This window comes from Marmota monax, unplaced genomic scaffold (genome assembly GCF_021218885.2).
Source record: "Marmota monax isolate L192 unplaced genomic scaffold, Marmota_monax_Labrador192_F-V1.1 WCK01_AAM20220418_F8-fsc00012, whole genome shotgun sequence".
NCBI lineage: Eukaryota > Metazoa > Chordata > Mammalia > Rodentia > Sciuridae > Marmota > Marmota monax.
Window position 1 is genome coordinate 26,731,391 of NW_026695227.1, and position 26,104 is coordinate 26,757,494.

At 37.3% G+C, this 26,104-nt stretch overlaps 1 protein-coding gene across 2 annotated transcripts in view; it reads left to right on the forward strand.

The window, feature by feature from the left end:
• Positions 1–26,104, forward strand: part of Ano6 (anoctamin 6) — a 201,842-nt gene that overhangs the window by 18,148 nt on the left and 157,590 nt on the right. The window lies entirely within an intron of this gene.

The following is a 26,104-nucleotide window of genomic DNA, read 5'->3' on the forward strand; positions in this document are numbered from 1 at the left end:
TTGGACATATTCTTATAACTTGGCCTCCTATCAGAAAATGTACTAGAGATAATAATGCACAAGGGGAAATGATCTTACAGAATTGCTGTAAGACTTACTACATTAATACACACAACATATGAGGGATGGTTCCTGGCCCATAATGGACAAATCAGTAATAGTCACAGTCATTATAAAACAACCACAATATGGAGAAATATAAGTGACTGGGGTAATTTAAATGAAATAAGATTTTCTAATAGATGCATTTCATAACAGAATTACATCACTTTGAATATATAATTTTAGTATGAAAGGTAAGAGAATATAGTACAAACATTCATAATGGAGTATCAAATGATGCAAACTTTATACTAAATAAAATGGATAAGAAATAAGCCCATTTATTTAGCAAGTTTAAAAATTTAAAGTATCTTATATTAAGTTCTAAATAATAGTGTTCTTGATTTTGATCATATTAACCATTAATAAGGGCATACTTATTTATAGTTTTATACTAACTCTAATGATGGGTTAATTTAAAAGGAAAAAAAATTACCAAAATGTTTAATTTGCCATGTTGATTGAGGATTACTGAAAAGTTTGAGGTCAAATCAAACGTCTTAAAAGAGATGAATATGATACCGGGCAAAAATGATAAAACTTAAGAAATGAATATACAAATAAATTATTATCCTTGTAGTTTCAATTGTTTTGAATTTAATGACATAACAAGTGAAGTGATCTTTCTACCTGGTTTGCAAAACAGGCATGTGAAATTGTGCTTCTTATTTCATATACTGGAAAGTTGGGGTGGTGTCCAGTTGTTAGAGCTTAAACAGTGACAGCCCTTTCAACATTAGGCCAAAGAAAAGTTTAGACATTCCATTCCATTTGAGGGAATGAGAACACAGAGAAAGTAGACTGTGTTTTTTTTTTTTCCCCCTGCAAATAGAGTTCAAGATTATTTGCTTTTTATTTAAGCCACTTATAACTTTTCAAAAAAGCCAAAATTCCATCCTTCAGTTATAGCACTTGAAATTGAAGTTCTTGTCATCCACTAGATTTCAGCCTCTCTGCCATCCGGAAGATTGCCAGATCAACTCATGTTTCCTGCCTCCATTTAAATTTAAGCCATATTTAGTGCCCACTGGTACATGCTTCTATAACAGGCTCATTGCAACTTACAAATCAAAGAGGCGACATGAACATTTCCAGACAGGCCTTTCATGGTTCTAAGGGTAAGCAAACACAGAAGAGGCTTTTTAGCAATAGGATAATCATGGTTTTCCTGAGAATTACAGATACCTAAACTGTGGCTAGTGGCTTGTTTTATATTTTAAGATATTTATTTTGAAGTGTTCAATCACAATCTTGACTAACTTATTTGCGTTTTAAAAAAACCAAACCCCAAAACCTCCCTCTGAGAACTGACTGTAGATTGCTAGCCCTGAGTAGCCTTCACAAATCAGTCTCACTGCTTTGCCTTTTTTTTTTTAAGTCATATGTATAGAGATTTCATTTACCTTAGAGCACTGGATTGATCTCATCTAATGATCTGTATAAATTCAGACTAAAAATGCTTAACTTTTTATTATTTTTTTACTGAAGATCTCCTGCAGGTTGTGTGCTTTTTAAGGTTTCTGGTCTTTATCTACACAGCAATGGATAAAGAGGATCCCATCATCAGTGGAGCTTAAAAACCAAAGTGCATGCGGAATTCTAATGACAATTCAGTGCCTTCTATGTGCTAGGCATTGTGGTAGGTACTAGGAATTAAACAAGAAACAAAATAGAACTGGCCCCTGTTCTCAAAGAGTAGGCAGACTGGCAGTGAAGAAACATACTAACCAAGTACCAGCAAATTATATTTAAAGATTGTTAGGAATGAAATGACTAAACCAAGGTAGTTTGCTAAGAGCAAAACTTGGGTGTATACAAAACCTTCTCTAGGGGAAGGCCCTCACTGGGGAATGGCTAACAAGTTCAGCTGTTGTTTTCATAATTTAAAAACAACATGGCCTTAGATTATCATCTTTTAAAAGCAGGTCTGTGAGAAGGCCCAAGACATACATCAGGTAAATATGTAAAGCACATACTTTCAGGCTTACCAATCCTGTTGTACTGGGGGAATTCACTATAAGGAGACACTATTTTTATTGATTTCTACAGCTGTTAATGCACCTAGTAGAGTAGTACTGTTGCTCATGGTCTTTTGCCCCTTTATTCCTTGGGAGGTTGGCTACAGTGAGAGCACTGGATTGGAGAGCATCAAAATCTGGTCGGTTGCCCTCAGTTTGCTTCATTCTCTTTGCAGTTCAATTTAGCATGATCCTCTGTCCTTTAACTAAGGGAGAAAGTGCTGAGAGCTTCCATCTCAGCAGTTCTGGGTAATTTCCCTGAGTGGACAGAAGAGGATGAGGGAAGAGAGATGGAGCAAATACCGCTGTTCTGGGGCTCCACCTTTTCCTCTCCTGACCTCAAAGAGTCAGGAAACTAGCAGAGAATGAGTCCTCTAGATTCTCATCCAGGAACTGGTTCTCTGCTCCTCCTACCCTGCTTGCTGGGGGATGTGACTCATTCTGGAGGAGGAGTGACTGGCTGGGAGTTACAACCAAGCCCCTGGTGCATGAATCCCAATGCCTGTAAAAGCCCCACAGGTGACTCTAGTAGATATGCTCCTTTCAAGGTTATTCCCCTTGAGAAATCCTGCCTCTGGAGAATCACTACCTAGAATTTCACCCACTCCCCATCCCACTCAGTATCCAAAATAGAATAATATGGAAGATGCAAATTAAAGCTTGTTTTGTTTTCAGTTCACAGGACAGAAGGAAATGGATTCAAATTTTGTTTTCATTTACTATACAAAAATTCCATTACTACTTTTTTTTTTCCCTGTTGGAATCTTTCATACATGACTGGAGTCCAACAAACAATCCAACTGTATTATTCAATTTATTTTTATATTCACTACATATGATTCCTTCCAAACTGGGAATTTTTTTCTTTATCAGTGCCATTGAGATCAAGTGCAAGAGGTACCACCATTACCTTTTGCCATGCTTTTGTCTACACCCTCTATTCCTAATGTTTATTTAATCCAGTGGAATTTTTGTTAACACTTTAATATTTTACATACAGTAAAATAAATGACTGATTGTTGAGTTTGTTAAGTTATGACTGGGGTTTAACTACTGCCCCAAATAGGGTGGAGTTTGTTTCCAGAAACCTATTTCCCTTTGTCAGTCTCTCTCCTTTCAATTCAGGTGAGCATTTTAATGACTGCTACCATAAACTGGTTTTGCCCATTCTTGAACTTCATATGAACAAAATCACATAGAATGTAATCTCGTGTGCCTGTCTTCTTTGGCTTAGTATGATATTTCTGGAGATTTACCTATGGTAAATAAAGGGTCAGTGTTTACTGGGTATCTATAATCCTCCAGTATATTTGTACTATAAGAATATCTGGAAAAAGTATTTTAACTCATGTCTTAAAGTATTACATTTTTGGAGGTAGCAGACTAAAAATGCTTAACATTTTAATTCTATTTTTAAAGTCAAGGTTTCCTTTTACTTTTTGGTCTTAGTTATTTTTGCAATCCCTTTAGCAGCTCACACAATGCCTTGCCTATAACAGGAAATTAGCAAACGTTTTCTTAAGTTGGGAGGGAATGTGTGAGGAAAATGCACTCAACTCTCATTCGATAGAAATTCAGATTTTAAGTGCCTTGCTGTGACGGAAGCCAAACTGCACTTTCATCCTGAGTATTATTCCATCAGTGCATTTACTGATGAGTGTGACACTGGTCCAGAGAGCACAGCTTGTGGACACTTTCCTTCAGTGTGAGCCGTCAGGTGTACTAATTTATTTTTCCAAAAGGTCAGCTCTATTCTTGTTGATTTTTTTTTTTTTTTTAAACTGGCAAAAAATATTTTAAACAGATATTATTAGACTCATTTGGTAACTGAAGAGCTCTGAGAACAGAAAAATAAGAGTGACCTATTCAAAATGAAGGAGTGATTCAGTGTTGGTCCTAGATATTAGATTCCAAAATATTTGTCCAAGCACATGTGTTCCCAGTTCCCAGAGACGTTATTGACACTGACGTGGATTTCCCTTAAGGGTGACTCATGCTTCTTGAGTTAGGTTTCCACTGTTAGTCATCTTCACTGCCTGGTTAAAATGGGCTTAGGCTCTGCCTGGGTTCCAGCCTTCATAGATTCCCCCACCACACCCCACCTGGGGCTCAACCACACACTAGTTTCTGGATCCAATCTGACTTCAGGCAGGAAGCAAGAACTCGGCACTTATTATCAGTCCAGCATACATATTGTGTTTTGCTTCTGATAATTTGGCTTATCCTTTCTCACTCAGTTGTCCAAACTCCTTTCTCAGAAATATGGCTCTGATCTCAGTCTCCTTCCTTTTTATTGGTTTTATCTTGCTTTTGCCAGTGTCTCCTAATTACCCTCTTTCCTCAAAATAAAGCCCTTACCTAATATGGTGCTATAAGCCTGTGACAGGCTGCTTGTCTGCATCTGTGGATTTAATAATGTGAGTTGTACTTCTGTTTCCTTCTCTTAGTTGTTGTATCAGTGGTATCTTAAATCTTGGGCCCTAAATTAAGATCAAAGTGTCCTACTTATTTTCACCACCCTTCTTTAGTCATAGTGCTAGGTGCTATAGGTGGGGCTCTAGGATTGGGGTACAATGTCCTGGGGGAAGAGATAAGAGTCTTCAGCCAGGAACCTAATAATGATACAGTGTTTACTGGAATGTGGGAAAACCACGTCCTAGGCATAGAAAAAATCTGGACCAGCAGTCAACAATTCCATTCAAAAGCAGCTCCCCAGTGCTGTGAAGTGACCTAGTTGAGCAGCATGATATTTGAGCAGCGCTAATTGTAGTGCAGATCCTTTCTTGTTGTGGGGACTTTTAATTCTAACACCTGTGGAATGTTACACTTTCTCATTCTTCAGTATGGAAAATGGACCTTTTCTGAGTGTTGGGCAAATATAGCTTTTCATAAGAAAAGTCTAATAATAAAATTTTTTAGCATTTGAAAAGATACTGGGAAACCAAAAAAATGAGAACTATTCTTGGCTTTTTCCTTTCCTCCAGGATGCAGGTAGCATTCCTGAGCTATCTTGCCTGTGTCTCCCTGTCTTGGTGAATATGTCTTCACAGTAGGCCTTCCTCTAGGCGTTTTGTTCCCAGGCACTTTGTCCACCTTAGGGCAATCCTTGTTCCTTCCAGGCAGCCTCCAGTGCCTCAGTCTGCAAGCTTACCCCGCCAGGCTGGCTGTGTTTGGCAATGAAAGAGGTCTTGTCTGCGCTTGGCAGAGGGAAATTAGCTGTATGTGGGTGTATGCACAGGTAAAATACCCTGGCACTGATGGATAATCTTGGAAGACATCTGGTTCAACTTTTAATTTTTTTTTTTAAAAGTGATAAATTCTGTGAATAGGTAAACTTTAGGGCTTATTGTCAGACTTCCACTTCAGCTAGTGTTAAGTGCTACTGCCATTTAAAAAAAAAAAAAAAATATATATATATATATATATATACATATATATATATATATATATATATATAAAATTTAGTTGTGATTGACCCTTTATTTTTATGTGTTGCTGAGAATCAAACCCAGTGCCTCAAACATGCTAGGCAAGCACTCTATCACTGAGCCATAACCCCAGCCCACCACTGCCATTTTATTAAGTTTTATAAATTCTCACATAGGAAGTTCAAAATGAATTCAGAAAGGTTCTTTTTTGGGTTTTTCTTTTTTTTAAAATCAAGCTTAGATTTTCATGTGCCTTGGGGGGGGGGGAAGTAATTGAGACTTAATTTGCAAGTAGACTTGCAAGTCAAAGAAAAGTAAACTGTCATCCCTTGTTTGTGTGGAGAGTGGTTCCAGGAGGCAGGCCTTCAGATATCAAAAATTGCAGATGCTCAAGTTCCATATGCAGAATGTTATAGCAATTTGCATATAACCTACACACACATCCTCCCCACATGTAAATCATGCCTAGATTACTAATGATAACAAATCCAGTGCAAATGCTATGTAAATAGTTGTTTTACTATTTTGTTTAGAGTATAATAGGACAAGAAAAAGTGTCTGTATGTGTTCAGTTACAGATACAGGTTTTGTTTCATTTCCAGAATATTTTCAATCTGAGGTTTTTTGAGTCTGTGGGCGCAGAACCAGTAGATATGGAAGATTCACTGTATATTAATATTTGCCACTTTATGTAGAAAACCTACATTGATATGTAATTTCTGCTGTATGCCATGTTAATTTGTTTGTTACTTTGCCCACAAGTACTGAGAGATTATTTGGATAAAAAAAACAATCATTGTGATTATAAATTTCTTTTTGAGGTCTAATCTAAATGAATTTATTGGAGATGGCAGGTGTGTCAGCTATGATGCTGAGCTATTAAAAGCATCACTGTCATAGTGTTGCCTAGTCATGACAGCTGGAGTAAAACATTTCATTTTTCTACATTATATCAGTTTCCTGATTTATAAAACAGTGATTGAATTTACCAATTTTTTTGTCTTACTAGAAATGCTTATATATGTTACATATATTTTTAGCGAAATTAGTGGAAGAGATTTATGGTACAGATTGTCTTCTCATTTATAGTACGTTATCTCCAGGAACTGTGCAGTATGGAGAAAATAATTGGAGCTCTTGGAAATGGTGCAAAAATGGAAATTATGCTAGGGATCATTTGCCTTGTTTTTATATTAATAATTATAAATACTTTATTTAATCATATATAAATGCTATATGTAAAATACAATATATAAATGCTATATAAAACTTTCCCAATGATTTAAAGATAGTTGGACAGGGAATTATAGTACTAATATAAAGTCATATTTGACTTTTGATAACAGAATACTAAAAGATTCTGCTCATGTTCTCATATTAGTGATTGCTGCCTTATTTTTTTGTAACCAATAGAGGAAGAGTGCTTGTGGGATTCAGGAATGCTTTTTAAAGGACAGTATCAGCCAGGCATCTCTGAAGAGACTTGTAGAAGTTTCAGGAATAGTGGATGACCTTTTTGAAATACTGACCAGGAAGATATGGTTGCCCCATTTCTGTTTCTTTTATTGCCCAAGCATGGATATTACCAGAGATAGGTTTGGCGAAAGGGAGCTCTTGAATTGCCTAAACTGCATGGGAAGTATGTTTATTTGCATTTTTACAGGTCTCTATTGAATAGAACCATACCTTTCATCAGATTCTTAAGCTCATTTTATCCCACTGTCCTACACGTAGGACACTTATAAAAACTTAAATATAGTATATAATGTATAATTATAATAAGAGGAATATAATTATAAGGTAATTATAATGCTAGTTAATATTAATTAATCATAAGTTCTAGATTACAGATTCCCAACCTATTTTTAATGTACCTGTATTAATTTTGTTGAAATATGTTCAGAATTAGAGCTTGGGGCTTAATGAGTTAATAGCATCCTTTCTCCAGAAGATCTGACTTGGCAGTTCTTTAAAACTGGGATAATTGTAATGCAGAGTTAGGGTTTGTCAACTGCAAAGTACTATGATATTTTGAACCAACACTGCTGTCTTTTGAAACTGAAATTGTCAGTTTTCCTGTGCTGGTATGTCAGCTGCTCCTGCACTGGTGTTTCATAAGGTCTGTGGGTGTTCAAGTGTGTGAGCTACAGAGGGTTCCCTTAGACAGCTATGTTGGAGGAAATCAGGGAGTGGAGGATGTTATTTATTTATTTATATATTTATTTATGTATTTATTTAAATTTCTTGACTTTTGACTTCCTGTTTTACTTAGGAGTCTTTGGTCATAGGAGAGGGAAAAGTCAAACCCAATAGCCTGAACAAAAAAGGGGAAAACGGGGATTTATTAGTACAGTTTATAAGTGAGGAGATAGTTCTATCTTCAGGAACCAGCCTTGCTCTCGGGCTTTCTGGAAGGGACTCCAAGATCTCCTTCTCTCCCCTTGGTGCAGATAGGCAGTGGTAGTTTACCAAATAGTAAATTCCCTTCAGCAGATGGCTCTGATAAGATTATATGCCCTGAAACCACCTCCATTGACAGCACAGCTCCTGGTGTGCTGATCATCAACCCTGGCTGGCAGGAGAGTCACATAAGTCACATAAATGAAAACGGGAATGGGTGTGTTTTCTTTGAACATTCGTACTGTTTTTTTTCTAAAGTATCAAATATGGAGAGAAATCGTCTGCCAATTCGGTGTAGTGGACTGTAATTTTTGATACAATAATTTAACAGTATATTTTTATGTTTTCTTAATATAAAAATTAATGAGGTCTGATATATTTTCTGTTGATCAGTCTTGCAAAAATAAAAAATTAAAACTGATTTTTTGGGTCCTTAGTAAAGCCCTTCTAAGCCCTCCTTGGGTTGGTGGCAGTGGTAGCTCTTTTATAGAAAATATATTTCCTTTTTTAATCTGCTTTTTCAGTGTTTTACTGGCAAATGTTTTTCAGATTTCTGTGCATTATACACCAATAGTAAAGGCCGACTAGGAGGATTTTTCTGATGTTTAGAAGGCTTGAATGGACATCATGACTGTAACTTACTGGTTATGAGACCTAAAATAAGTTGTTGATTCTTTCTCCTTCCTTGTTGTAAAGATTAAAATGAGATAATGTACGTAAATGGCTTGGTACACAGAGAGCCTGGTAGCTGTTTATATTAGCCAAATAATGCAAATCTCATGGTTTCAAATAAAACTATTGTAATATATAAAATAACTTAATTACAGGCATTCGCGAATGGGCCCATGGCTAATTACTATGTCTGTAGAATGAATCTGTTAATTATAATTTTGCATAGATTCTCTTGGGTAGGATTCCAGAAGTTAGATTGACATTTTAGTCAAAAAACCAAGATTATTAAGTTGACGGAGATAGCATATGGTACATTAATATTACTAATAAGCATTACTTGTGTTACTGAATTAGGTTCTGAAAATACCAAGAGGGAAATTAGCTTGAAGCACTGAATTTCTAAGTCTGTCTGAGTGTAAGTACACAGTACGTCTTTAATTGATTTTATTCCTCTGGTGGCTTTATTCAGTTTATACTGGGGCTCACTTTTCATAATATTATAATGGGAATGAATAAAAATGAATATATTCATTTACCTTCAATGATAAATAGTTCTGATCAAAATCATTCATTAGCAACATTCTTTGAAGCCAATGAGTAAAGACTGAAACCTAGTGAAAATTTATTTTGTGGTTTTTGGTTTTCTTGCACTTTCCAGGGTAATCCTTTTTTGAGTTCTTTGGGATTTTTTTAACCTAGGTCAATAGAGTGCTTGAAATACTTCTATATTTGAGAATTCAGGTCAAAATAAACATTGCTAAACTGTGAGGAGAGAGCAGTGGTACTGAAGTAGTTAGACTTTGAAAGAGAAAGCTGACCAGTAGCCTGTAATAATGTAGACTTATCAGCTGTGGAAATGGATATTAGAGGGAATCCTATTATATTTAGAGAGTTCGTTATCAATTGACTGAATGGTATAGATTGTTAAGCATTTAATGAGTTCCAAATATAAACTTTTTTCCCCAGAGAATGTTTAAAAATAAGCAAGGCAGTGATTAGTCTGGTTGTTTTATTTTATTCAAATGGGGCTAGACTAGATGGCTTCACGCGGCTCAGTTCCATCCTGCTTTGCAGTGAAATCCATCAGCTCAGGGGTTAAGTGTCTGCTCTATTCCTAGTATTATTAAAGGCTGTGAAGTTACATAAAAGAGCAACATATATTAAGTGTCAGGCATAATTGTAAATACTATGTATGTATTAACATGTTTAGTAGTCATAACCATGCTATTGAGTAGTTTTTGATATAATACACATTTTACACATGACAAAATTAAGAACTAGGAAAGTTAAGTAATTTGCCTAAAGTCATATAGCAAATAAATGTGTAAGGTGCGATTGGAATTTAGGCTTAATCACTAAGGAAGGTTATGGTGATTCAGGTGGACTAAGAGTCTAGCTTCTTAGTCCACCTGAATCACCATAACAAAATGGGTAGGCTTAAACACAGATTTATGTTCCTACAGTCCTGCAGGCTGGGAGTATGAGTTTGAGTAGGGTGCCAGCATGGTTAGTCCCTGTTGCGGGCTCTCTTCCTAGCTACTTGGTGGCTACTCCTGTCTCTTCCTGTGAGGGCATTAGTCCCATGTTGAGAGAGGTGCCCTTCTGACCTCATCTAATCCTAGTTAACCCCCTAATGGCCCTACCAAGGGCTGTCAGGCTGGGCATTAGAACTTTCAGATTCAAATTCTGGGGGGGGGGGGGGATACAGTTTAGTTCAGAGCATCCAGTTATGGATACCAGTATAAAAAAAATAAAATAAGAACAGTATAAATGTTTGATTAACTAATATATTGACTTTATGAATTTTATTTCTTAATCTACGTCATCTCATTCCAGTGATTTGTTTCATTCACTTGAAAATCCTGCTAACATATCACCAAGTGGAAGGCCAACTGGATGTATATCAATGAGTTAACAGAAGGAAAAAATTTGATAAATGCTACTATAAATGTCCTTTCTTTTCCTGGCATAAGTATGTAGTGGTAACAGTTTCATTTTGTGTAGCTGTGGCAATTTGCTATGAACAAAAGCACTTGTGTCTTACTTGGTTCCTAGAACAATCATGACCAGGTGGCAGGGCATCCACTTTATGGATGAGGAAACCCACATACAGAGTCACTCTGTACTTCTGTCACAATGCTGTCCTGCTTCGTAGTTAAGAAATCATCTACCAAGTTGTACAGCTGAATTTTCATTTGTATTTATAGGGGATATAGATGAGGTAGCAAAGAAAATATATGAAAATGAAAAATGAGCTTTTTAGGGGAACAAAACAAAAATTTGGAATAAGCTGATCGGAAGAAATATGATCAATATGATCAAATATGATCAAAATGCGAAAATCATTTTACAAAGGGTTGTGCCACTGAGTAGCAGGTATGAGTCCCCATAGAGTCAGTCTTAGAATTTCATTCCAGTTCAGGGGTGTATGATCTGGGCCCATTCGATCAGCCTTAGACACTTTAAGGCTGCCGTCTGTAATGCTTTCCTTCTTGATGACGAATGCACTGCAGAAATGGAAGCTGCTTCCCTGAGTCAGGATTGCAGTCCAGTGATGTAGCCTGTCACTCAGTCTATCTTGTTTTTAAGTTGTCTAAAGGTCGTCATAACCTGCCAGAGGCACCACATAGAACTTCTGTGAAAGGTTTGGGATTACAGGCTTATGCAGAGCATTGTCCCTGCTACTATAATGTCCCGGAACCAGAATGCCTTATAAATATAGTACCTTAGTTTGATCTGAAACTTCAGTTTCCATATCAAAGAAGTAGAACCCCAACTTCCATGATTAAAAAACCATTATCCAGGAAAGAGTGTGTCACACAGGGCATTTACTTAACTGTATCATGTTCATGAAATATTCACAAATATTTTTAAGTTGTAATCAGCATTTCATCTTGAGTAATTCTTCTGAAACATTTATTCCTTTGGGTTACTGTCTGCCTTTTTGAATCAAGGTTATTAAATATTCTGCAAGTTTATGAAGGTTGCAAATTTGGAAAATCTTTTTTAGCATATCTTATACTTGAACGTGCTGTCATGCATTTGAAAATCAATGTGTTTTACTGAGGACTAAGTCATTTGTAAGGCAAGATGTTCCCATTTTAAGGCATTTAAGGAGTTCTTTTTCATGCTCAGGATAGGATATAGGGAATTCAGGTTAATTAAGGCAGGAAGAGAATATCAGACAATAAACTTGATTTTTTTTTCAAAAATCTTGATAATATTTCATGTAAATCTAGAGAAAAGCTGCATCTGAATGAAATCTGATTCTCTAGATAATTCATCTAGGTCTATGATGTCTAGTTATTCACAATGCACTAGTTGCCTGCATGTACCTGTTATCTTGGTCTCGTACTTTTTAAACAGCTTCCAGACTTGTTTCTGTATCTTTGGAATTGTTTCCTTTTCTTTACCAATTAATGAACATAGTATCCAAAAGACTAAAGCATCTAATGGAAAAGCTGCTTACAGAGCAAGTTGTGAATCTGCAATTTCAAGTTCATGTGGAGCCTAAAGAGGACTTGAAATGTTTTCTGGAATATGTTCACACAAAAGGCCAACCCTGGGAAGCTCAGTGTTATCTTTTAATGTATATTTTAGCTAGCTGAAGAAATAAAACTCAAGGACTAGGTTATTAGATCTATTACAAGGGCATAGATTGTCTTAACTAATGAAGTAAAACATTAGCTCTATGTCACCAGGAAGCTGAAGTAACAGTGGTGTTCACTTGGACATATTTCTTGTGGAAAGGAAGGGAAAGTGAAATTTCACATGAACTTTCCGAGGCTAACACTAGTCTGCATTACTGATGCAGATTTTGATCAGAGGTTTATTGTGTGCTCTCTAGTTGGTAATTCTTCCCCAGTTTTACCTAGGGAAAGTGTTTCCGTAAAGGTATAAAAAAGGAAGTATGTTGTAATTATCCTTGACATTTAAAAATAAGAAGATAGAACTGCTGTGAACATGCCCTTGGTACTTCTTAAGTTTGTGCAATAACAAATTGAAATGGTGAAAAGGTGATGAAACCAAGGCAAGCTATTTGAAAGAACAGAGTGGAGAGCCTAGAGATCCAGTTCTTGTTTAACCCTCCTGACAACTAGTGATCTTGGACACAGTACTTAACCAGTCTGGGTCTCTGTTGCCTCAAAAGCAAACAGTGTTAAATTAGATCTTTGCATTTCTTCCAAAGTCTGTGATACTCTATTGCCGCATAGCAAGCTGTCCTAGAGCTTGGTGGTTTAAGGCCAAAAGCCATTTTATCATTTCTCATGATTTTCTACAGAAATTCAGCCAGAACTTGGCTGAGTGGTGTGCATCTGGCAGATGATCTGGCCTAAGATAGCTTTTTCGTGTTTCTGAAACCTTTCCAGGGATGTCTGGAGGGCTGGGTGAGTGGGGGCTGTTCATCAGAGTGCTTCAGGAGGCCTCTCCAGCATGGCAACCTCAGGGTGTGGCACCAAGTTCCTACAGAAGCTGTATTGTTTTTTAAGGCTGAGTCTTGCAAGTCATAAGCACCATTTCCATCATATTCTATTGGATAAGCCAGATTCAAACCTGCCTAGATTCAAGGGGAGGGGATATAACCTCTGTAACCTAATGAGAAGTGTCTCTAGGAGTTAATGATCATGCTTTAAAGTTGGGATAGTCCCATTCACTGTGTATGATAAAGCTGGTTCAACTGTCATAAACTGCTGTTTTAAACTTGGCTCTTTCACTTGTCAAGGATTCAAGGACTTTTTTTTTTTTTTATGTCCTATGGGAGAGAGAGATGACCAAAATTAATACCCGACCCTCCTTGCCCATTATATTTAGTTTATTCATTTGATTTTTTTACACCTTTATTTGTTTAACCTATCTTATGGTCCCTCAACTCCTGCTTATGCTTTTAAAAACAGTTTGTATTGATATAAAGAATATTGCAGTATTAAAAAACAGTTTGAGAGCACTTTCCATGGACTTATCTTGGAGCAAAGGGCACAGGGCTCTCCCTACCTTTTCTTTGGCTTAAAGAAACTCATGATAGTGCTGGCTTCACCTGGCAGAGCACATAGTTAATCAATTTCTCTCTCCTCGCCCCCCACACCCCACAGTCGGAAACAGCAATTTATGATATACAACCTGGCTGCTCAATTCTATGCATTGTATTTCCATAATTTTTGAAGTTAAATACTTTGAACTCCTCTCCCCTGGAGTCCTATATTTATCCTGAATATAATAGGTGGTGGTATAAAGTCTTTAAAAAATTATTTAAACAAATATTTCAGAAAAAACGAAACACAAATATATCCAAAAAAGCGTAATCTTTTTTTTTTTGTTGGAGTCTAGGTAACATTTTTAAAACTAAGGTAATATTTTCAACTCTTGTTTGATTAGCTACTATTCTGAGAAGTGAGGTACCCTCAGTTTTAGGCAGAGGCACATGCCAAAATCTGGCTGACAGTGTTCTCCTTAAATACTCATTTTTACCACTATGAAGGAATTTTGATACTCGGGGCCCATGAAGTGTAGTATTGTTGAAGCAATTTATTTTCTATTAAGCCAAAATAATACTTGCTTCCCTCCCCCCCAAAGATTCCAAGTTAACAGTATGGAAGTGGTGGGGAGAACAGTGTTTTATAAATTTTTATTTTATTTTCATTATATTTTGTATATATATACACTAGTTTTGTCATCAACATACTTAAAGATAGATATATGTATAGGCTCTGAGGGGCGTGTTACAGTAAGGCTCTGATCTTAAATTAATCTCTTGTTCCAAGTCAACTTGGGGATTTGTGGAAAGATTCACATAGTAGGAGATTGTCATGGTTCCTGGCTCATTTGGGTGTCAGTCTCTCTTTTGAGACTTCTTTAAGGAGAAAAATTACCACTGAGTTTTTCTTGCCTATTCATGGTAGATGCTGACAGCCCTATTTAGGGCTTATCGTGTCTGTCTTTAAAACAGGCTGGCCTTCTTAGTTCTGTCAAAAAACTTGTTTTATTGCTAGACATATATCTAGGCCCTTGCAGGGGCAGGGAACATTCTATAATTCAGGTTATTTAGTATCATATTTGTTTAATTGCATAAATATCACATTGTCATGGGAAGAAAATGAGAATATACAGAGAAAATAAATGACGGTACCTAATGTCTGTCAGCATATTTTGAGAGGAATAAAAAATATTTCACAGCCAATATGGTATAGGCATCTACTAATCAGAATGAACCCTGGCCTTACACAACACACATCCTGAGGTTGGGTTGCATCCTTCTGGTGAGTCCCCTCTTTTTTCACAGACGCTTTGTATTTTCAACTGCTGACTCTGAGTTTGGCCCAACTAAACTGTCTGGAAGGTCTCCCAGGCTGAGTCCACCAACTTGAACCTAGGTAGGAGATGTAGAAGTTGAGGCCACAGAATTGAGAGGGAAGACTATTTACCTGTTTGTTTATGATTGGTCCTTTTTTGACTTAGTTTGCTAAACATGTGCTAATGAAAGATATCCCTCTAGTGAGTGTCAGAGAGTGTGTTTATCTTTTTAGAAGAAGAGCATATCTTGGGAAAAGGAGTGGAGCCGTAATGAGTCTCCTGCTCATGCGTGTTCCCACCAGGCTTTCTCGTCTGAAGTCGGCGGAGCCCAGAGCTTGCTTTTCTTACCTCCCTGCAGGCCCCCAGCCATGGATCCAGTTGCAGAGCAGAGAAAATAGAATTGAGAAATCTTAATCATATAAAATTATTTATTGTTTTGAATAATTTATGAGAGTCATGTTGATGCCATTACTAATGAGGAAATGTGCAATTGGGGTCCATGGAAGAAACACAGGATTTAAAAATTTTAAGTATGATCCCTAAATCAGCATATGATTACAAGTTGGGAGATAAATGATACTAAGAATTCTGATTTAAGTGAATAACCTCTTATGATAAAGATTTAAGGCCTCAAAACAGGAGGATGCATAATTAAGGTGTTCCACTGAACTTATATAAACATGTTAGATGACTTTGGTTATAGGTGTTCACTGGGATCATAGTTCCTTTGTAAAATGTGGGGTTTGAACTAGGTTATAAGCAAGATAGAACCTCCCAACTTGCTAGTTCCATGACTGCATATTAATAACCCTAATAACGAGACTAGGAATGTATGGTTTATGTTTTAGATTTGCAAAAGCTCTTCATAACTCTCCATATAATAATTTCAGCAAATTTACCAGTCTAATGAGTTAGAAGTTTGGTGGATGTGGATAGTAGAGAAAGGAAAAAGCACCAGGTAAAGATTTAGGAGTTATGTTTGGAGGGGTAGCCAAGGTTTCTCCAAAATTCTGAAACCCAAATTTGTAATACAGTTGTCCACATCTCCTAAAGGTGATATGAGAAGAAGAGGAGGAAAGAGGAGGATGGGTAGTTAGTGATTATTGCCCAGGGAGTTAGTGCCGTCTATTCTCTGATCTTTAGGTTTCACATCCTCAGATTCAACCAACTGTATAACAAAAATTAACATTTCACTTATATTGTTATTATAAGTAATCTACAGATGATTTAAAGTATATGGGAAGATGTACATAGGTTATAGGCAGATACTTTACCATTTTATATATGGAACTTGGCACCCAAAGATTTGGGCCCTGGGACCAGTCTTCCTCAGGTACTAAGGGACAACTGTGTCTTTGCAGATCCATAACATCAGCCCAGTGAAGATAACTTTTCCTGTCCTGTTTTCACATAGTCATCACTGACAAAAGAATCTAGGCCACAAAACTAGGAGACTGGATGCTCTGAATATGTCTGCTTTGTTTTTGTTGTGTTCTGTGGGGAAATGTGGTAGGTTATTTATTTATGGTCCTATTTGTTCTACTTGGTAGAGTTTGCTAAAAAAAAAAAAAAAAAAGCCAGGGTTTGGGGTCACCATAAGAAGAGGGAATATCAACATCAGCAGACCCAAGTCCAGTCCCCTTACTACCTCTCCCCAGTTTTTGACTAGCAGTAGTCTTTTATATTTTACCAAAACCATACTCAGCTCTTACCAACCGATTCATCAGACCCAAATTGTTTCACAGAAAGCCCGTAAAATAGATTATAGTTAGAGATACTGATGGTGATAATGGTAAAGATATAATAGTAAACCAGTCCTCAATTAGCGAGTACAACAGTGTGGCAGGCGCTCTTCTAAGCACATTTCATTTACTCCTCACAACAACCTTGGTAGGTGGGTGCTATTAGGATCCCATTTTTACAGGCTAAAATCTGAGGCAGGGAAAGAATAAATAACTTGCTTATAAATCAGCAAAATGGAGGAGTGGGCATGGGGACTTGAACTAAGCCTCTGGATTGAGTCCATGCCTTTTACTACTACATTCTGTTGTCTCCCAGAAATCGGGACTTCATAGGACTGCGCAATTTGCTGAAGGTTTCACAGATACTGGCAACAATTTCTCAGAACTTTGTGTGTGTGTGTGTGTGTGTGTGTGTGTGTGTGTGTGTGTATGGGTGGGTACTGGGGATGGACCCCAGTACCAAGCTGTAGGCACCAAGCTGTATCTTAATCCCATAGACCCAACTTTTTGTCACATTGTAAGTTTGTTTTTAGAAAATAACATTTCAGTAATTTTGTTGTGTTTTTAAATTTGGCTAATTAAATTTTATTACATTTTGGTGGAGAAAATATAAAACAGTGTCATTCAGCTTTTTCACTAGATAGACTGTGATTAAATGGATCATGAAAATTTTCCAAAATTACAAATATAAAAAATTAGACCTAGTTACCAGTTGAAAATTAAGTAGAAATATGCACTATGACTAAGTTCTTTTATCAGCAAATAAACTCGATATATTTAAATGCATAAAAGCAAAATTTCCTGATTCTATTGTCTTATTCAATGTTTTTATCTGAATGGCAGCCATGAAATAATCACATTTGAAAATAACCACATTTAAGATTGGGTTTAAATTTTAAACTCTCATTTTATAATAGCCTGAAAAGGAGCTAGTACTTTTGTTTTGAGGTACTAGGGATTGATCCCAGGTGCACTTTACCACTGAGCTACATTCCTAACCCTTTTTATTTTTATTTTGAGAAAGAGTCCTGCTCAGTTGCTGAGGCTGGCCCTAACTTGCTATCCTCCTGCCTTAGCTTCCTAAGTTGCTGGGATTATAGGTGTGCACCACTGTACCTGCTTAGAAACTGGGTTTTTTTTTTTTTTTTAATTGCAATTGTGGATACAGAGGTAAATATCTTTTGCATTATAAAACCTAAGAAATTGTTACCATAAATTTTCAAGTCCTGATGAGGATTTTTAATTTCATAGCAACTTGTTTCCTATCATTTATTCATTTATTCCCGTTCTCTTCTTCCTCTTTTTATTGTTCTGGTACTGATTGTTTAACCTGTTGGCAGTGCTTAATTTTGGTCACCTTTGAATACACTCATACAAGGTGAGCCCCCATTGCAGTAGCCCACCTCCTGCCTTGGAACTCTTTGCTCTGATAAAAGCAGGACTATCTCTAGAAGAGGTTGTAGTGGGCATTCCTCCATGGACATTATTCTTAAAGTCAGTGGAGAATCAAAGACTTCTTACTTTAGGAAGAATCATCTCAAAGTCTTTTTTGTTTTATTGAGAAAAAACACTTTTTATTCACCCCAAACTGGTTGGTCCTCACTAGTTTCTACCATAATAGTTAATGGACCAGCCCTAGAACACATATTGTAATGGCAGCAGTTATGAAGAGGGAAATTGTGACTCTGTCAGCTCCCCAGATGAATGGTTCTTGCATCTCCGTCTGGTCCTAAGTTTCCCCACTATAATCCTGAAGTTACTGCATCTCTTCTTACAATCAGGTTGCCATTAAATTGAGTGTACACATGTGCATACACATACACACTGTGAATAAAGATGACAAAAGATGAAGAATTCACCTTGTTTTGCTTTCTCTGACTTCATCAAGCACTGCCACAATAATTATTTTAGATTCCGGTCTTCCCTAGCTTTCCCAACCCCATTTACCTAAGGCAGTTCAGATAATTTATTTCCATATCTGTCTGTCTGTCATTGCATTGGTACCCAAGAAAGGCATTTATTTGATTGTTATTCCTATTAATCATTACAAAATGTTATTATTACTGCCCATATATAAATCAGAAGAAACAAATTTGATTTCTTGCATCCTAATGTAGTCAAAAAAATTCATGAATAGAGGAAACTTATGCAAATGTAAGTAACTGACAGAGAATAAATATGGGCACAAACTCTTACTAGTATAATCATCTTTTGACCTCATCCACCCTTTATATAGCCCAAGTAATGACTGTTTGATATTTATTATAAAGCTTATTAAATTCCTTGATTAACTGAACCATTCTTTCCTCTTTTTTGTTTCGTATAGCAGTGAAAATATATTGTTCTATTGTCATTCTTGCCAGGAAATTTATAAAATGTATAAAATTATGCATAAATGTATTTTAGATTAGAGATATGTTAATGTATTGGTGTACTGAGCAGAAAACATTTCTTTTCACATTTGAATGTCAGGCACATGATTATAAATTTACTTCCTATTGAATATTAATCATCAACTCCACATGGCCGGTGGATAAAGCTCTGAGAGACAGCCAGGAGATGTAAATTCTTACCCTCATCATGAACTTTTTATGTGATTTTGTTTAATGTTTAAAATTGGTCGAGTGACCTCCGAATTATAAAAAGGAAATCATTCTTTCTGAGAGGTCCAAGGGCAGTCTGGGCTCAAGTCCTTCTCTTCTCTTGGCCTTTGAGATCTGGTTTCTCTTGGCTCTTCTGCTTCCTCTGCTCCATTTAAAACACTTTCTTTTTAGTATCAGGGACTGAATTCAGGGGTGCTTAACCACTGAGCCACATCTTTTAGCCTTTTTAATTTTTTTAAAAAAATTTTGAGACAGTCTTGCTGAGTTGCTTAGGGCATCACTAAGTTACTGAGGCTGGCTTTGAACTTGTGATTCTCCTGCCTCAGCTTCCCGAGCCACTAGGATTACAGGCCTGCACCACTGTGCCCAACTTTAAAACATTTTTAATTTAAGTGCTAACCTTGGTCCTCTTCTCCCTCTACTGTGCCTGTTTTCCTGGGACGATCTCATTCACACTTGCAGTTCATCAGTTCTGCCCTGTTCCTGGAACTTAGAACCTTCACCTCCATTTTACTCTTACCCCATTCCACCTGTCCTGTGACTTCTGGTTTGCCCTGATCCCCAGTACTTAGGAAGGCACCTGGTAGAAAGTATGCTTCTGGAATGTGTTCCATAATTTAATGTTCACAGCTGACATCATTATCCCTCTCCCTCAGGAACACTGGAAAATGTATCCCTTCCATTTTTCTTTGCCTGAAGGCATTCACTCTTCACCCAGACTCCCCTACTTCCTCTCCTCCTCATGCCACACTGCTTCCTCTTTTTGCCCCACATCAGCTGATACCACATCCTCTAAATTCTGCCCTCTGTTTTCTGAGTCATTCTCCTGTCCTCCCAGCTGTCTCTGCCAGGGCTCTAGGGTTTTGTGTCTTGCATTATCTGTGACCACTTCTTAGTTTGCATTTCCTCCTTCCAGTCTTCTCAGATCTATCCTCCTCCATACTGTCACTAGATTTTTCTGTCCAAAGCATGTTTCTGCATGTTTCACCCTCCTAAATTTACAGGCCTTCAATGAGGAAAACTATAAACATTGCCAGGACTGTGGGAAGACCGAAATAAATGCCATGGGTTTTCTGTGCTCTTCTATGAGAAGACAACATAGTAAAGTCCATTTTTCCAGGATTATTCTACTGCTAGTCAAGATCCCAAAGATATTTTTCAGAGAATATTGGAAAAACTGATTCATATATCTTACAAATTAAGCAAGTGAGAAGAACCAAGATAAAAAACAAAAAGCAAAAATAAATAAATAAATAAATCCCAGAAGTTTTGAAGCTTCTTCTAAAGTGAAATCTCTTTTCTGCTACTTATTAGCTGTGTGGTATTGGATAGTTGGTCTCCCTCCCTGCTTCACTATGTCCTCTTCTTAAAAATGAATTACAATAAATAACTGGGAATTATTAAGAATCATTTTGAGGATTAAATTATTTAAGGCATATAGTTTATTCAGCACAGTATCTAGCCTTGTAAAGGCTTAATACATTTTAACAAAATCAAAGCACAACCATGATCATGGTTAAATAACATAAAGATCAAAAAGATTAACAGTGTTTGTCTCCATAGGATGAGGTTACATATTTGGGGTTTTGTTTTTTTGTTTGTATTTTCATTTTCTACCGTAATCATTTGGTACCTTTCTAAGTGAAAAAGTGGGGTGAAATCAGGAACTTCTCACCTCTGTGGAATAAATCCAAGTTCCACTGCACCCTACTCATTGCCCCCTTTCACCTCATCCCTCTTTAGTTCTCTCTCTTCATCCCTTATGCTTTCTCTCTGCCTATCTTTTGATCACTACAAAGCCTGAAGTACTGAATTCCCTGCACAGACTGTCTTGCTGTCCCCTGGACTGTCTACCTCACTTTTGTCTGATTTACTATCACTCCTAGATTTATTGTAAGTGCTCATTCCATCAGGTTAAGCATCAGGATGCCTATATTAAACGTATCTGATTTGTGGGGCTGGGGATGTGGCTCAAGCGGTAGTGCGCTCGCTTGGCATGCGTGCGGCCCGAGGTTTGATCCTCAGCACCACATACAAACAAAGATGTTGTGTCCACCGAGAACTGAAAAATGAATATTAAAAAAAAAAGTATCTGATTTGTGTCTGTTTCCTCCAATAAAATGTTTTTTTTTCCCAGGATGGAGACTTTACTAGAAGTTGGATATAAAAGTTACAGCTTATGCCCTTCTGGTTGTGTGTAGTTTAACTGAAGGAGAAAGGCTTGTAACTACATGGGAGTGATGAATGTTGTAGGACCTCTACTACAGGCACCTACGGAGTGCCGTGGGGCAGAAGGAAGGAAGCAATCAGTTTGTTTTGGGAGTTGGGGGATAGGCTTACAATGTTTTCATGATTTTCCTTCAAGAGGTGATGCTTGAACTACTGGATAGCTGTTTCCTGGGCAGATAACTGGGGTACAAGTGCTCCCTGCAGAGGCCTTCCAAGGAACAAAGGCAGGGTCTAGGAGAGAGGTGTGACATTCGGGATGAGGAGGAGCTGAATTTGAGGTGGGATTTCCTGGTTGCTTGGCACATGGTAGAAGATCAAAAATATTTGAGCTGAACAGTATTGTCCCCTCTTGGTATTTGTGCATGTTGTGCATGGGTTTAGGTTTTTGTTGTTGTTGTTCCCAGAAGTTGTGTTTTGTGCTTTTGAGAATTTTTCTGGGGAGAGGGTCCTTGGATTTCACCAGATTTTGCCAAAGATGGCATGATCTAGGAAAGATTAAGAACCACTGTTTGACAAGTAAGCCACTAGAAATGGGTGAGGCCAGGAGCAGGGGGCAGAAAATGATTTAAAGATAAACTGTTTCCAGCTGTGATTGGCAGGGATGAACCTGGGCAACTGCTGGGCAGGAACTCACCAGCTGGAGCCACCAAGGGCCTGGTCACAATGGGGCTTCTGATAATGGCTCCATACACCCTTTTCCAGTTCCTTTCAGCAAGCAGGCTCATTTCTGCCTCTTTATTTGCTCCAATGAAGCCATTATCGTGTTCTTTCGCTGGTAGTGAAAGCAGCTCTCCAGGGCAGGAAACATTATGAGGTTGAAAGACTGGAGAGAGGATGGAAGCACCATATGTTTTATTCTGAAAATAAACTGAGGAGGTGACTATGTGAAGAGAACAGGAAAGCAAGTACAGTAACCAAGGTTCAATGGCAATGATATTAAATAGACTTCATTAAAAGACTGCAAAAGCTTTAAGCCTCCAGAGACTCTGTAGGTCAGCTCATTCATTCCCCAGCAGCGGGTAAAGAGATGTGTGAATTACGTAGCTCTTAGAATCCTGCCCAGGCAAGTTCTGCATCCTCCTCCTCTACTCTGTGTGCAGCCGGAATAACCCTCTGTATACCCGTGTTCTAGAACTTATTGCACTGTGACAGATTGTTTATATTTTTCCTTCCATAAGGCAGGAGTGGCTTACTCTTGAAGTATTTAGTACTGAGCTCATGTACATGTTTACTGAAAGAGTAAACTTGTGTTTTCCAGCCTGAGGGTAGTGGAGTTCTGTTCATACCATTTACCTGCATGAAGGAAATCCCAAACAGCTGAAGATTTCCACTATCCTTCATTTAGTAACTCACTCAAGGAAAATCAAGGACAGGGAGTCGATCTTTTGCAAAGAAAGGGGACCTCTTTAAAGTGGGGTGAGGCTCAGTGCAGTGTTGATCTGTTGCAACTTGAGATACTATCAGTTTGCTAATCAAAGTAGGTAATCTCAAGGCAAAGTTTGCCTAAAGTTTGCTAAGCAGGCCTGGAGGGCCCTGTAGGTGACACTTGGATCTGTCTCAGGAATGCCATGCATTCCATCAGTCACCCAGAGTCGAGTAACCTTCAGAAGCATAATACTCTGTTGTGTTTTTCAAAGTTGAACACAGGGGTTGCATGATCATATGCTCTATGCTTAGCTCTGCTCTGAGGGATTCTAGCTAGTAGAACATGGAGGGAACTTGCAGAGGGCTCTGAGGTCCCATAAATATATTAAAAAGAATGCAAGATTTAAAATGGGAATGTTGAACTACAAATTGAAGAGTGACTTCATAATTTCAAGGCATATTAGGGACACAGAAAATTCTGATTCCTCTGTCATTGAGGAACAAAGAATTGGAAAACTGCCTTGAACCTTATGGTGAGGGCTTCTGAGGAACAAATTAGAGGAGTGTAGAATATTTTCCCATACTCCTATCTTGATAACTTTATTAATTATAGATAGTGGGTTATTTTTAGCGCTTCACTGTTGCTTTTCTGGATTAAACACTTGATCTAAAGAGGGAAAAGGAAGGTAGCTAATGATAGGGATTGAATTCCTGTTGTCAACACTCTGGATTCTCCATTTCTGATTTTGCAAATATCATCCTGTTTAAGACTCATGACATAGTTATTCTTATCCCCATTTGTTTGAGAAGACATTGAGGTCAGGAGTGCTCATGATGACATGGATGGTTAGTGGCAGTCATCAGTCTGTCTGACATTAAACTGAGTCTGTGACTTGGAAATCCTTGCTTCTAGTTTACCCATAAATATCACAAATATGATGAACCTGGTGTTTGCTGAGGCAGAGTAGATATCTTGAAAACAGCTGTGAATGCGATCCAGGTGGGCACTTGTACGTCCAACACATCTATCAATTACTGCTTCCCGGCTTGGACAGAACATATTTTTGGTGCATCTAATCTGAAATGTATACTTTCTGGCATAGCACAAATAAAAGAGAAGTTTCAATATAATAAAGGGAAAATTTTGACTCAAGTGGCATGCCTTGGGACTCTCTCTCCAGGAAAAGGAAGCACAAATGGTATGCTGTCCTTGTGCATCAAGTGTATAACAAGGTGAATGATTTTGACCTGGATTTAACCTGCTGATAACTAAACTTTCCTATCACTGACTACTGTTGTGTGGCATCTTTTTCCAACTGAAAGTGTTATATATATGAGTCATTGTAGAAATTTTGGAAAATACAGAAAACTGCAAAAACCCAAAACCACCTCTAACATTACTTCTCAAAGATAAACTTAGTTATCCTGTCACCTGCTGTATGTTGTCTTTATCTCTCCTTAAAGGAATTCCTTTCTTCCCACTTTTTACTTCTAACTTTCTTCTCTGCTGTTTGCTTCTAAGATGTTACTTGTTTTTGGTGTTGAATACACATGTGTCTTGGCTGATGTCTATCAGCAGTCAGCAAATTATACTGGTGAGTTTGCATTCCCTGTTCTTTGTTCTTAGCCTACTAATTTGTTTGACTGCCAACTGCTCTCTTCATCTTGGTCTCTTTGTTTACTGGGAAGTTTCTGTTGACTCTGGCAAAAAAGTAATCTGTTATGTCTTTCTCATTCAATCCCTTTGGGTAATTTTGTTGAATTTTGTACTTATTTTAAGAATCCTCCAGTGACATAGTAAATGTGGGACCCTGGTCTTGAACCAAAGATTAAATGGTTCTTAAATAGATCATTAACATTGAGAGCAGAATATCAACACAGACCTCTGATTTATTAATTTCACAATGGATAATAGATAATACTCTGTAAAGCTTTTCCTTGAATACACATGTGTACATTTGTGTTAATTTATATATACTTTAAAAATGTATAGTAAAATTTCCTTCTGAGGTCACATTTACAAAAAATGGTTAGCATTGCTTGGTGTCAGAGTGCTGTTCTTTCAATGCACTTCCTAGCCACAGAGTGACACCAAACCTAGGACCATAGGCCCCTTGATTTAAAAAAAAAAAAAAAAAAAAAAATCAGGAAAAAGAACTTCAGTTCTTTTGGCACCAAATTTGGTCTGAGGCTGAGAGCCCCAATACTGAGTGATTGTTATGCAATTGGAAAATCCTGTAGCTTAGATTCTCAACGATTCCTGGTAATCAGAATCTCAATACAATTCAGTGTTATTGGGCCTTTTCATTCAAAGTGAAAGGAATGATTCCTCATTTCTCTTATGTTGGCAATTCCATTCTTAATTAAAAAGGCATTGGCATTTTCATTATGAAAATGGTTATCCTGAATTTATAGCTGAGTCAAGTAATTTAGTGTTTCAAAACTGATTTGCATTAGATGGTATAGTTAGTTTTATATAAAAGCAACTTAAAATTGATTTTGGAGTACCTTGATTTTTTAAAGATAATTTGAGGCATCTCTTCATCCTGTCTTGGATTTGGTATAATAATGCATTAAGTTCTGGAGAACTAATGAATAAATACAGCACACTTCACTCGTCTAAAAAGACAGGCGTCATTGCTATTCTCTGTTTAATGGACTTGAGGAGGCCTTGAAGGGACATAGACCATGGCTCTGTATTGCACACTTGTTTTCTATATCTTGCAGTGTGGAATAATAACAAGTGATAATAAGAGCAAGACATTTTCTTAAGTGCTTATTGTTAGGCTTCATGTTATGTATTTGGCCTTCCTTATCCCATTTAATATTCACAATAGCCCTATGAAGATGGGTAGTATGATGCCCATTTTACAGATTAGTAAGCTTTCTTCAAATGAATGTTCAGTTAGCCTTCTGATAACCTCAATTTTTTTGTCATTTTCCTGTCACCTCTAGTTCATTCTGCACCCTAGTAATATTCTCCTCCAGAAACACCTTCTTGGACTCTGAAATGCGTAGGGATAAAGCCCAAACTTTAAAGAAATCAGGGCCAACCTATAGAACGTTAATCTTATACAAATTCCTTACAAGAACCCGTAGTACAGACTTACCCTCAGGTGAACATACTGTGTGTTTTTTTCCCACCGGCTTCCCCTGTCCTGGCATTGACAGATGCTCACTATTTGTCAGGTACCCTGTTAGTAGTTTAGGAATACAGTTCTTGCCTTCAGAAAATTTGTAAAGTGATAAGACAAACC